The sequence below is a fragment of the Psammomys obesus genome, unplaced genomic scaffold (genome assembly GCF_907164565.1).
Source record: "Psammomys obesus unplaced genomic scaffold, mPsaObe1.curated_primary_1811, whole genome shotgun sequence".
NCBI lineage: Eukaryota > Metazoa > Chordata > Mammalia > Rodentia > Muridae > Psammomys > Psammomys obesus.
Window position 1 is genome coordinate 469,141 of NW_026587556.1, and position 12,802 is coordinate 481,942.

At 38.0% G+C, this 12,802-nt stretch overlaps 1 protein-coding gene across 5 annotated transcripts in view; it reads left to right on the forward strand.

Moving 5' to 3' along the window:
* Dip2c (disco interacting protein 2 homolog C) overlaps positions 1-12,802 on the forward strand; it is a 420,838-nt gene that overhangs the window by 180,313 nt on the left and 227,723 nt on the right. The gene's annotated exons all lie outside the window — the stretch shown is intronic.

Here is a 12,802-nt window from a genome sequence, read left to right on the forward strand (position 1 = left end):
GACTATTTGAGACATTCTAAAAGAGGAAGAATTGCATAGTAACAGTGAACAAATCAGTGGTTTTGTACACTAATGGGGTATAGGATTGAATAGTTGGAACTCAGAATATTATCATGACTGTGAAACTATTTTGTTATGATGCCATACTCGGGATTGTACATTTTCCCAAACCAATGGAGTGCTGTATTAATTTTCCATTGCTCTGATAAAATACCAGGGGGAATCAACTTAAATGAGAAAATCCCTTAATGCATGCTTTCAGTCTATGGTCAGTTTTCTTGTTTGGTTTAAGGTCTATGACTTGGCAGTATACTATAGCAGAAATGTTTGTCAGGGGGACGTCGTCTGTCTCACAGGGAAGCCAGCAAGCAAAAAGAGGGAATGGGGCCAATCTACTCTCCAAGGCCATGGCCCCCAGCCATCTCCAATTAGACTATACATTTCTACCACCTCCCAATAATGCTTAGAGCTTGGGACCAACCCTTCAACACAGGAAGTTCAGGAGAATATTAAGAAAAGTCTTGTATATTTGTTACAGCTTGTGAGCCCTTGTTGTATAAGTTTTCTTGGGAATATGTGAGCCAAACGTTTTTTTTTCATCCCTAGTAGAACACTGATTAAAGATCAAAGGAATGATAGCACCCAAGTCTGTCTTAGTAAACTAGTGAATTTCTTAGGATTACTTACCAGAGTATGGATGACTCAAAGACACCTACATCCAAGAAAGCCCACTCTGGCATTGGTGACAATTTGTAAAAGCTGGCTCCTGGTGCTGCTGCTTGATTTGTGGAAAGCTTGACTGCAAGAATAGTGAGGAGAGTCTCCTCTCCTGAGCTACTGTCATCGCTTATACATCTTTGGGGGAGAAGCCTTTTGTAACTTTCAGAAACTTTTTGAGCTTTATAAATTTCATCAACTTCTTGAAGCTTATGAGCCTCCTTTCTCTTTCAGAAGGCCTGTGTAAATTAGGAAGAAATAGCTATACAACAGCCCTGATATAAACTAACAGGAATTATAGGCTTGTCAGTGTAGATTCATTACTTGTCAAATGTCCTAGTCTGTTGTGGGTCATCAATGGTGGAGAAAATTTCTGTATAGGCACAAGAAGGATATGGACAATCTGTGTATTTTGAAGTAAAAATTGCTATGTATTTAAAACTACTTTAAAAATAAAGTATATTTAGAAAGAAAAGTGTAGCCATAGTGCTAGCCTGGTAAAATCTGTGTGGATATGGCCAGTATATGCAGGATTTTCTGTTGACATACAGATATATAAATTATTCATAATTTGAACCTGACCCTTAATTAATGGAGAGGTTAATCATGGTATCAGTTTACTTCAGAGTTGTTCCAGGCTAAGATACTGTTCTCGTGGCTTCTTATCTTACAGCTCAGGTGACTTCCATTGTCACAGTGCCAGCTACTAAAGAACTATATTGAAAACAAGGTTAGGTAAGGCAGATATGAAGCTAGAACTCTTAGCTTTCCTTGTAGTGTCAGAGATAAACTGGTAGCCAGTTTTTGTTATTTTAAGAAGATGAGCCAGTCTTTGGCACCATTAACTCCTGCTGCAGCAATAATTGCAGATCCTTACAGGACCATTTTGACTTGGCCAGGTGGGAGGCCTACTTTCAGGGGTGTCTGAGAAACAAAATGCTCTTTGTGTGTTATCATGTCCAACAAGTGTTTACATAGAGGATGACTGGTCTCTTGTTTAGTGTCATGGTTACACTGACCAGGTGGTCTGTGGATAATTCAGTATCATTCTATTATCCTGCTTTCAGTCATTGTATGTGAATATTTACGTCCCCAGGTATAAAAGTTATATCATTTGGATTAAAATACTTAAAAATGCTGAAGTTTAAGGATTCATAGATGAAGTTACACATTGCATTTTGTGGAAATTCTTAAAGCTTCATTATTTATATTAAACCTTCCTGGGTTTTATAACCATTGATAGTATATTATATCCATTTAATTAATAGTTATCAGAAAGTTTAAGTTTGATTGCCTAAATTCACTGAATTTAAAATGTCAAATGTGCTCATAATTGAATGTTAGGCCTTATGGATGATTATCAATTACTTTATCCCACAAATAAACTTATTTCTTTTTTTTTTTTTTCATTTCAGTCTCATGATTTTGTGCACATACGTGCCAATATTAGATTTGTTTTTCTGTTACTTGAACTCTCATTTCCCCTTTCAGTTTGACTTGTGATAATGTTGTTAGTATTTTTCAGAGGTAAGTTTCTGTGTGGTGTTCCAATATTGTCCGCCCGAATGTTAATATGAGCTGTTGTGCACTTTGCTTGATGCAGGTCCTGTGTGTAAGTCGTTGCTGCTCTGTCTCGTTTCCTTTGGTGTAGTCTTCATTGAGAAATGGTGGGCTCACTGAAATATATGGCTGTGGAAATTTACTGTATAATCATTTCTTTTCAGGATAATTCACTAATGTAATTTCACCTTGTGAGGGGCACCCAACCTGCCCTTTGTCATGTTTTTACTATAAGGAAAACAATCTCTGTCTCTCTGAATTGAATATCAAATTTTCTTTCCATGTGTAACATTTCAAGTCTAGAGCAAGGTGTTGGGGGCAGAAATAATGATTGAAAGTTATCTTGTCTTCTTTTAGGAGGTTCGAGGTTTCAATGTCAGCACATATTATATTACCTCTAAAATGACATCAGACATCAGCATTGATAAGGCTTGGACTCTTCTATATAAATTAAACACATTTAGCTGCATCATCAGTTTATAACTTGGTGTACAAAAGGAGAATAAGAAAGATAACATCTAGTTTCTGTCCTTAAACTCTTCATTTTTATACTAGAGAAAACATATTACTATGGAGCCCTGACTCAGGTTGAACTTTCACAGTGGAGATCATTTAAGAGGTTCCTTGCAGATGCCGGGAGCAACAGCACTGTGTGAAACTACTTCCAGAGAATCTTGTGATGGCAGGTAGCAATAAGCATGATTATGTAGCTTTTGTCTTTCTATTGGATGGAAGCCCTGTTTTGTTTCTCACTGTATTCCTGATGCCTTACTTATTTCCATAACTGTCCATCCAGAAATACTCACTGGATGGACAGTTATGGAAATAAGTAAGTTTATGATCCTGGAAAGTTCAGAACTGATACAGGCTTGGGTTTGTCTCTGGGTAGTGATTACTCTACCATTCAATTTCTGAGCTTGCACTTACTTTTGTTTTTCTTCCTTGGTCCATCTGCATCTGCCATGGCATAACTGCTAAATGTCTCAGAACATACTTTCTCTCTATCTCCTTTAAGGACCCAGGGCAGTAGGCTGGGCAGGTTGGCTTAGTGCTAGACAGAGGGCTATGCTTAGTACCAGGGCCAAGAAAACATTAAGTACTTGATTATATGGTCTTGGGTACTGGAAGCCATTCCTGTGGTAACAGACTAGCCACACTAGAAGTGGGTTGGCTGCAGGAAAAATATGTATATTTAGGAAAATTTAAATGCTAATAGCAAAATAGGAAAGAAGTAGACATTACATGAGCAATTTAAAGTGTGTGGTTAATTCCGTGTGTAGAACCTAGGCATTTGATTATTGAAATAGACTTTAATGAAACAATCCTTAAGACTTATAGAGTATATTGATTTCAAACGGTTTCTTTTTCATTCAGTCATCACAGCCATTTGCCTCCATGGTACAAAGATGAAGAGCAAGTTTGAATATCATTGTAACATAGAGCGTTTGTTATAATTTGTTAACTTACTTGTTTTTGGATTTTGCTAAAAGATTTTTGTGCTGGGGAGATGACTTAGGTACAAGGAATTGAGTTCAGTCCCCAGCACCCACATAAAAAGATAGGTGTGGTAGTGTGAGCTCGTAATCCCATTGTTGGGAAGGTAGAGGCAGGAAGATCTCTGAGGCCTTCTGGGCGTTCATTCTGGCCTAAATGATGAGTTCCAAGCCAATGAGAAGACCTTGTCTCAAAGGAGGTAGATTGACATTCATGATGATTACACCAGAATTTGTTTTCTAGCCTCCTCATGAGTATGCACATACATTCACATGCAGCTGTATTTTGTGAATATACATACATGTATTGGATATACAGAGATTAAAAGAAAGATTAAATTAAGAGAAATTTGAATTCTAGTAGATTTTAATAGACACTTGTTAAAAGGATTCTATACACCCAAGTGTGTGGAACGGTTAATCAAAACACAGTCACGTATACAGGGATTTTAAACCATTTAAGGTCTCATTTTCTGGGAAAGAGTAGTCATGTCCATGCGCAGAAGACTAGAACTCAATGTCTGATCTGGGGCTTCTATAACAAAGAAACACTGAGTACAAAAACATCAGGAAGGCAGCTGATGCCTGAGAGGACTAGGCTTCTTAGAGCATCCTCCAGGTACAGATGGACTAACTTCTTGCTATATTGGCACATGTGGAAAGGTGGCAGGGTACACACTGGAAGTCCTTGTATGAGGGTAATAATTCCATTCAAGGGTTGTGAATGAATAGCATTCCCATAAGCTCAGATATTTGAGCTTAGTCCCCAATTAGTGGCAATTTGTTGGGAGGTTTAAATGTGGCTTTGCTGTAAGAAGTGGGTCACTGGAAGCAGGTTTGCGAGTTTAGCGCCTTGTGCCACACTTCCAGTTTGCTCTCTGTCCTTTGTGCTTGTGATTAAGGATGTGAATTGTCAGCTTACTGCTCTGGCCACCATGCCTTCCTGCCAATGCCTGCTTGCTGCCGTGATAGACTCTTATCCCTCTGAAACCATAAGCCAGAATGACCTCTTTCTTTCTTAAGTCTCTTTTTGGTCATGGTACTTTATCTTAGCAACAGAAAAGTGACTAATACAGAAATTGGGCCCTCTACCTTCATAACCTATCATTTAAAACCCGTACTTCCTGATACTATTGAAGGTTACCAGTTCAAAGTTTGGTTTCGGTGAGAATGCAAACATTGAGAACATGACTGGCATTCTGTTTGTATGCTCAGGTGACACTGGGGCTATAAATCTCATATACCTTCTTCAGGACTACATTGGATTTCATCAAGTGGAAAAATGATCCTGTTAATAATGGCTAGTAGATAGCCTGACCAGCTCTGCTTATTATGAGAAGTATTGTAAAGATGGAGAGGCAAAAGCAAGAGACTGCTTAGAAGTGGGAGATAACAGAGATCAAACTTTTGAGGGAAGCCAATGAGGGATGTTGTGAATAGGTGGTAGGGTGCTGACTGGTCCTACAGTGACTGTGCACTTAACCATCACTTGTGTGCTATTGTGTTTCAGGAAGTGGGTAAACCTATGTTTAACTAAAATGTTAGAGCATCTTGATCAAAAACTCTCAGAAAATGAAAAGTATTGAGAGGAAAGAAAGGGATGGCTGAGACTACGTCACTTTATGTTGCTCATGTTTCCCATGTCGGTTTTCTTCATGCCTGTGATGAGTACTGCTCACCTGCCAATGATTTGAGCTTGTTGGAGACTTTTTATTTTAAATGACATATGCTAGTACTACATTAGAGATAGGTAGCTTTCCAAATAGTAGTAAGGTATTTTTTGAGTCATTGTCTAACTCTCATGCAGGATCTAGAGTCTTGACAAAAAATTGGTGTTTAGAGTTTATTTTTTTGCCTTCTCTTAAGAATTACTTAAAGCTACAAGTAAGAACATATGAAAGCTGAAGTATTGGCAGCATGAGATCTGGAAGCAGTGTGTGAGTCCTGGGGACTCATGGAATGCTCTGCAGGGATGTGGGTTGTCATGGTACCTCTTCTCCTTTGATAGTCTTTCTTGGATCTCAGATTGAAAGCCACTGATCAACCTGGCCACCTACCTGAAAGATAGCAGAGTGAGGCCTGGGCATAAAATATGACTGGTTCAAACCTACACAGTAATGGACGCGATCTTGATGCCCATTTCTCCTGACTGCCATACTTCTGGATTGTCACTAGACTGTGGATGCTGCTTTTCCATTTTCATGGACCCCAGACCTGTCAGTGAATTGTTAAACATGAAAGGCTTGAACCAGCCATCTTGAATTGCCATCTCTGTCATTCCTGGATAATGGAGAACAAAACCACTTCATAGTCATCTAATTCTTCACACTATCATCCCTGTTACAGGGAGGCCAGAGAACAGACCAGGAGCTAGAGCTTCAGTCTGATCACAGTTTTCAGAATACCTACTCAGTTGGTTTTTGACCTTGGAAAGGAGCCATTCCACTTGGTTAGGTGATCTGAGATGCCTGCCCTGTCCCCAAATTGAGCAGTCTACTTTGGCACAGGTTCTTAATGGTAAAGCACAATTCAAGTCACCATGCATGGCCTTTAATTCTATGTTTAATTTTTAACTGGTGATGAATGTTTACCATACTGTGTGAAGGCAGTGAGATTTCATTGTGAAACTATTGTAGACTGATTCCTGGGAGGCTTGTTGAATTATTAAAGGGCAGCTTTAGCTGCCTTCACATACCAGAAGTCAGCCTGTATTTGAAAATTCACTTTTGAGATACCTAGGAGGGGGATATCCTTTTGCTGAGAAAATAATAACCATGCATTAAAAATGCCAGACAAAATGGTGCCAAATGTTAACACTTCTGTTGTGCATTCCTATTCATTTATGGTTATTTTGGCATTAAAATCTTAAAAGATTTTGTGATAATTTTGTTTATGGACAAATTACCATTACAACTCAGCTGCATTCATAGCACTTTAGAAAACTAATTGGATTATATTATTTGTTAAGTCTTCCTGAGGCATTTTGCATAGTTGCCTAATTAATGTTTATTGCTTTGGCAGAAATCAGCTTCTTCTTCTTTTTTTTTTTCCCCCATTCAGAAACCAGAAATGAAACATTCCCTTTCATTAAATGTTCTTTCCTATGTGCCTCTTAATTTGTGAGCCTTATCACATGATCATCTTTTGTCTTTTGGGATAATTCTTGCTTAATGATGAGCAGGCTAAATGATCATAACATGTGACAACTGTTTTTCTTGGAGTTAGTATTTGGATACCTGCTTGGTGGGAACCCTTTAGGAAAACAGAACAAAAAGCAACCAAATAGCTTTTTTTTTTTTTTTTTTTTTTAAATGAAAAGATGAGGTTAAAACCCTTTTTGTGTTTTGTTACTTTTCTTGTTGCATGGCTACAGAAATTAGGTCATCACACTTAGACTTTTACCTGCTCCATTTTCATAGTTGGAAGAAACAAAAATTTAAACACGCAACAAAGTAATAATTGGAAGTATAGACTCCCTAGTATCAGGACTACAGGATAAATGATACCATATGGATGTATATGATAGCCCTCCCAATGTAGGTTCAGACTACTGGGATCCAGGAGTTAGGGCTCATCAAGAATCTCAGCACTGCAGAAGCACAAAAGGTAAGATTTGCTTTAGACAGTCACAGAAGGAAAGCAAAAGGGAAATTGTCCTGCTTCCCAAATTCCTGGGAAGTGAGGCACCATCTAGAGGGTGCCTGATGGGTACACAGGGGGCTTCTTAGATGTTCTGAAGGTGATAGCCTCTGTATTCCAGGACACTGATAGATGTTAACAGAAGCTACTCTGTAGGGCTACCATAAAGACTGAAAAGAGAATCAGAACTGTCCTGACATGAAATATACTCTGTATTATATCCACAAGGTTTCTGATTAGGATATTTAAATGCAGTAGAACTCAAAGAAATGTTGTAACTTATGCACTGATAGGTTTCTGTGGCAGAGACCAATCATGGGCCACTAAGAGCAAATAAGACATATAGAACCACCTGTCCACTGTCGTGTTCTAATACTCTTGTTACATGTGCCTTAAGTATGGTATAAGCATTGTTGGGTGACACTGGTTCGTTTCTTCTGTTTTCTGATTGTTTGGATATGTTAGGTTTCTCTACAGCTCATGCCTGACTTTGCATATTGCTGAGCAGGTACACTTTTCAAACTCTTACTTTTCTGTTGGGGGTGGGCTACATTATACTGCTTAGCTATAGGGTCTGGAACTAGCTGGGTTAGAAGTCCTATTAACTTTCAATGCTTTACAAAAGCATGTTTGTATAAATTTCATTTTTCTTGGAAGTCCTAGCAAATTTATTTCATTTAAATAGTTTTGTAAAAAAAAGTAATGCAAATGATCCTGCCAGTCTACTTTGTTTTTGTATATTTTTCTAGGAGTAATACTGTAAATTACATGATTAGTGAATGTTGGTGTTGGTGGCCATTTATGTGATTTTAGATTTTTTTCTTCTTTTTGTGGTTAAGTTTAGCCATTTACTGTCAAGATGTGTGAACAGAATAATTTATAGGATCCAAGATTTAAGGGATGTAAATTTTGCTTTGTTTCATTAAAACAGTTGATTAAAACCTGTACATAGCCCCTTCTGAGCTCAGGTTCATGAAATAGAGACTTGAATCTCCAGAGAACAAATACAAAACAGAAATAGTCTTCCCAGAACTCATCTTTTAATATGAGGCGGTACTCAGTGAGATAGTCTACAATTTAGTTAGTGTAATTCTGAGCTTTCACTTTACAAATTTTAATTCTTGTTGTATGCTATTATTTGTTTAATACCTGTGTTCCTGTCATTAATTCCTTATTGTTTTTCTTTTATTAAAATCTAAGCACAAATTGTAAAATTAGTGTCTAACAAGATATGAACTAAGGTACATTGTTCCTGAAGGACAGTCAGCCAGTTTGCATAAAGACTTGGATACTGTGTTTTAAGACCTAGAATAGTACTCTTGGTTGTCGATCCTTTCAGCAGTGTGTTTCAGTAGTTGGTCTGTAGGGATACAAGTCTTGAATAGGTAAAGGTACTGCTGTGATGTATGCATAAGTACATGTAAATGATGAGTGTTTTCCTCTGTCATCTTCGTCTTATAAAAACTCACAAGTGGATGTAGGAGTAGCTTCTGCCTGTTATCCCAGAATTATAAATGCTATGCCAGGAAGATTACCTTGAGTTTGATGGCAGCCTAGTCTATATAGTTAGTTTTAGGCCAGCCAAACTTTAAGAGTAAGAAGACCATGTCCATCAAAAGCCAAAGGGATGGAGGCTTACAAAGTATTAATTACTGTATAAGAGTTTAAATATTCATTCCATCATTAGAAATCCATTTTTACAATCTTTTTAACTTTGAAATTTAATTTGACTTACTAGGATGACAGTTACACCAGAACAAAACAGAAAAACAAAAGAAAGCACAAGTAATTGTTTGTGCATTGCATTTTTAAGCTCTCAATCCCATGTACTTGAAGAAGGCAAACTTTTACATGTAGAAAGTGCAAAAAAGCTCAGTAAATGTATTTGGTCTGTGAGTTATGCAACTGTACCAGCATAGTAGGCTTTACACTTTGACTGCAAGGTCTAACACTAGAAATACTGTACAGGACGCCTGCTATCAAGTCACCAAGATAGGGACACCTTCAGGGACACAAATGCAAAAATAACAGAAGATACTCGCCTTATTTTGTTGTTGCACAGAGGTTAAACTGGGTTTAATTTGTTTTTACAATTTTAAAACAGTAAGGCTATAGATTTATATTGTGGGTGTAGATGGCTTGCCTTGTAAGCTTTACTCTCTGTGTTTGATCTCCTAGTGAATATTACATAATTCTTTAAATCTTTATTATATCTAAAAATATTTAGACTTATTTTATGTATTGTGTTTTGCCATTTATGGTACACATGTGTACCATGTGTATGCCTTGGGAGGTCAGCAGACTGCACTGGAACCCCTGGGGACTGGAATTACAGATAATTGTGAGCCAGCATATGGGTATTAGGAATCAAACCCATGTGCTCTTTAAGAGTAACAAGTGCCCATAACTTCTGAGTAATGCATATCTCCAGGCCCATTATACTTGCTAATATTTACAGCAATTGTGTGACAGCACCTTTGTTTCTGTTTCCATCTTCATCTCTAATTTTATATTTTCTGCAAGGATATTGAAAGTGGTGACATGACTGTGCTGAGATGACAAAACTTGAGTAGGTCTAATGCTTTGCAGAATGTAGCATTCCTAGGAAACTGGGTAAGAGTTACAATCCAGCTTGCTTTGTCCGCTTCTCAAAAGAACCCATAATGGTAACTATCCATGAGTTTGGCAAATTAAGAACTTGAAAGATGTTTCCTAAGTAAATACCATGCTGTTTTTTTCTTCTTCTGTATTTAACCAGCTTTGTAATATAAGATAATAATAACATATTATGGCTGGCTATTGTACAGTCAACTTAATACTATCTTTGTCACATAAGCACTTGTTAAAGCTGCATGGGCATATCCATTTGAAAGCAGTTCAATAGCTAATGGCGGTACAGATAAAATGTTAGTAAATGGAACCTCACTTTCCTATATACATATATGTAGCAGCCCTCTATCGGCCTCGAACTTTTCTACATGAGCATTGTGGCACTATTGTGATTGTAAACACTTAGAAAATAACCAGTTTTTCTATTGATGGAGCACTAGTGTCTGTTGCTCTTTACTGCCCCCTTGTGTTTACCTGAGAACAAAAGTAACTTTTATTTGTTGGGGCACTGATTCTTTTCCTTGCAAAATACTAGATTTTAATGAGAGAGAAACAGACAGACAGCGACAGAGGCAGAGATAGACAGAGAGAGAACACATGTACATTTATATGCTAAAGATAGTAAGAAGGTTTTAAGTAGCCTTAGCATCTCGACTACAGCATATTTGTTTTAAAAATGTGTCCAGAAGGGAAATAGACTTAACTATGCTAACATTTTACATTGAGGAGAAAATAATAGGTTTTGATAAAGCAGATGTAAAGAAAATAGGAACAAAATAGTGGCATGTTCTGTTCTGCCAGATGAGTGGGGACCATCCTTCACAATTCTGTACACTATCTTTGAATGATTTGATATGGTCACTGGCTCACTTTAGATTCCATTGATCTTTATTAACTTCATGAAGTTCTTGAACAAGAAGTTTTAGAACAAGATAAAATATTGAGTCAAGATACTTTTCAGGTTCATTGTTCAGAACATGAGGTGAATAGGCTACATCTTTGCTTTTAGGTTGCTGAGAAGCTAGTGGTCTAATAAATTACTACAGTCCAGAAGGTTTTACCTTATAGTTACAAACTGTTAAGGCAGACATAGAAGCACGCAACAAATGGCTACTAAATGGTAGACATAGCTCAAGACAATTTGGAAAAAGGATGAAGTATGTCATAGACAATAGATATTCTCAGAAGAAATGGCAGTGTAGAAGAATGGCACAGGATAACTGAGGGCAGGGAATGAGTGAGTGTACCTGTCAATAAGTATCCCATTGAGGGGAAGATGCTGATAGGGTATTGGGTTGGGGTGCTGTGATGGATGACTTGACTGGATGTGTAATGAGTAGCGGCAAGAGGAGCAAGGTAATACAATTAGAACAGCATAGGAGTGCCTGTGGTGGAATGGTTGAAGTGTATCTCTTAAAATACAAGCTTCGGTTGAAGCAGTAGAATGTTTGCCCAGCATATGGGAAGCGATGGGTATGAACCCCAGCATCACTGTAAGAAAGAAAGAATGAAAAAAAAGGAAATAAAAAGTTGATTAATTATTTAAATTCAGAGCTTCATATTTATGGTCAGGAAGCATTTTCTTTTGTAGAAACTAAGGCTTTGATTCATGGGTTTTCCCGGATCAAGTACATATGGGTCAGCACCAGTGGTCACTGGCATTGGCATCGGCCACATAGGAAAGAAAATGAATTTGTCCTGCTTCCTTTTGGGAATGTCAGGAGGGAAGAAAGAAATGCTGAGTTTTAAATGTCCATGTTGAGAGTTGATGGCATAAAGGTTGTAGAGTCATAATAGAAAATTGCTTGAGATACCACTCTCATTGATTGCTAGCCACAATTTTGGAGAGCTGTGAGAAGTGCATGGAAGGAAGCGGTAGTGACAGTGTTGTCTGAGCTGTGCAGTGTGGATGCTCTCAGATGTTTTGGGTTGACCACTTCCTTTGCATAAAGCTGGGCACTGTCAAACCTGCAGCATCTGCTTGATTGAGGTCAGTAGAGTCAGTTTCTGAGTATTAGTCTTAAAATTCTAAACATTAAGCTTCATTTAGGAATAATTTTTAACATTTATTTATTGTGTGTACATGCATGCCACAGTGCATGTGTAGAAGTCAGAGGGTAATCTGAAGTCAGTTCCCTCCTAAAATGTGAGTCCTGGAGAGAGAGCTCATATTTGGTCTTGGTGTATGTTTTTAGATCTATTAGTTACGCTTACAGGGATGGTTGTAGTGCAGCAGAGCAATTCATATCATGGTGGCCAGGAAGCAATGAAATGATAAGACAGGAAGAGGCCAGCAAAAGATTCAGCCCCCAGCACCCATTTTGAGTTACCTGCTCCCCTCCCACAACTAGGCCTCACCTCTTAACTTTCTCCATATCCAAATAATGCCTTCATATTATGAAGATATCAAGAGATTAACCAGCTCAATAGATCAGAGCCCTATGGTCAAATTGTCTCTGGAAGTAGTACCATAAACATAGCCTAGTATGCTTTACTAATCTCCAGGTGGTGTATCAGCGCAGTTAAATTGATGATCAGGACTCACTGTCACAGGGTGCTGCTTAAATATTACCATGAGAAGTTTATGATTATAGGAAGGGACCTGCCTCAACTAGAAGGGTATAGTACTAGAATGTGGACTTAGGGGATGTCTTGACATAGATGAGTATCCCTGTGACATGACTCTGTCACCTAAATTGTTTCTCTTCCCTGACTATGATTTTGCTGAGGCTGAAGGACAGCCTGTGCTTGGAGGGCAACACTGGTGACTTGAAGGTTGTCTC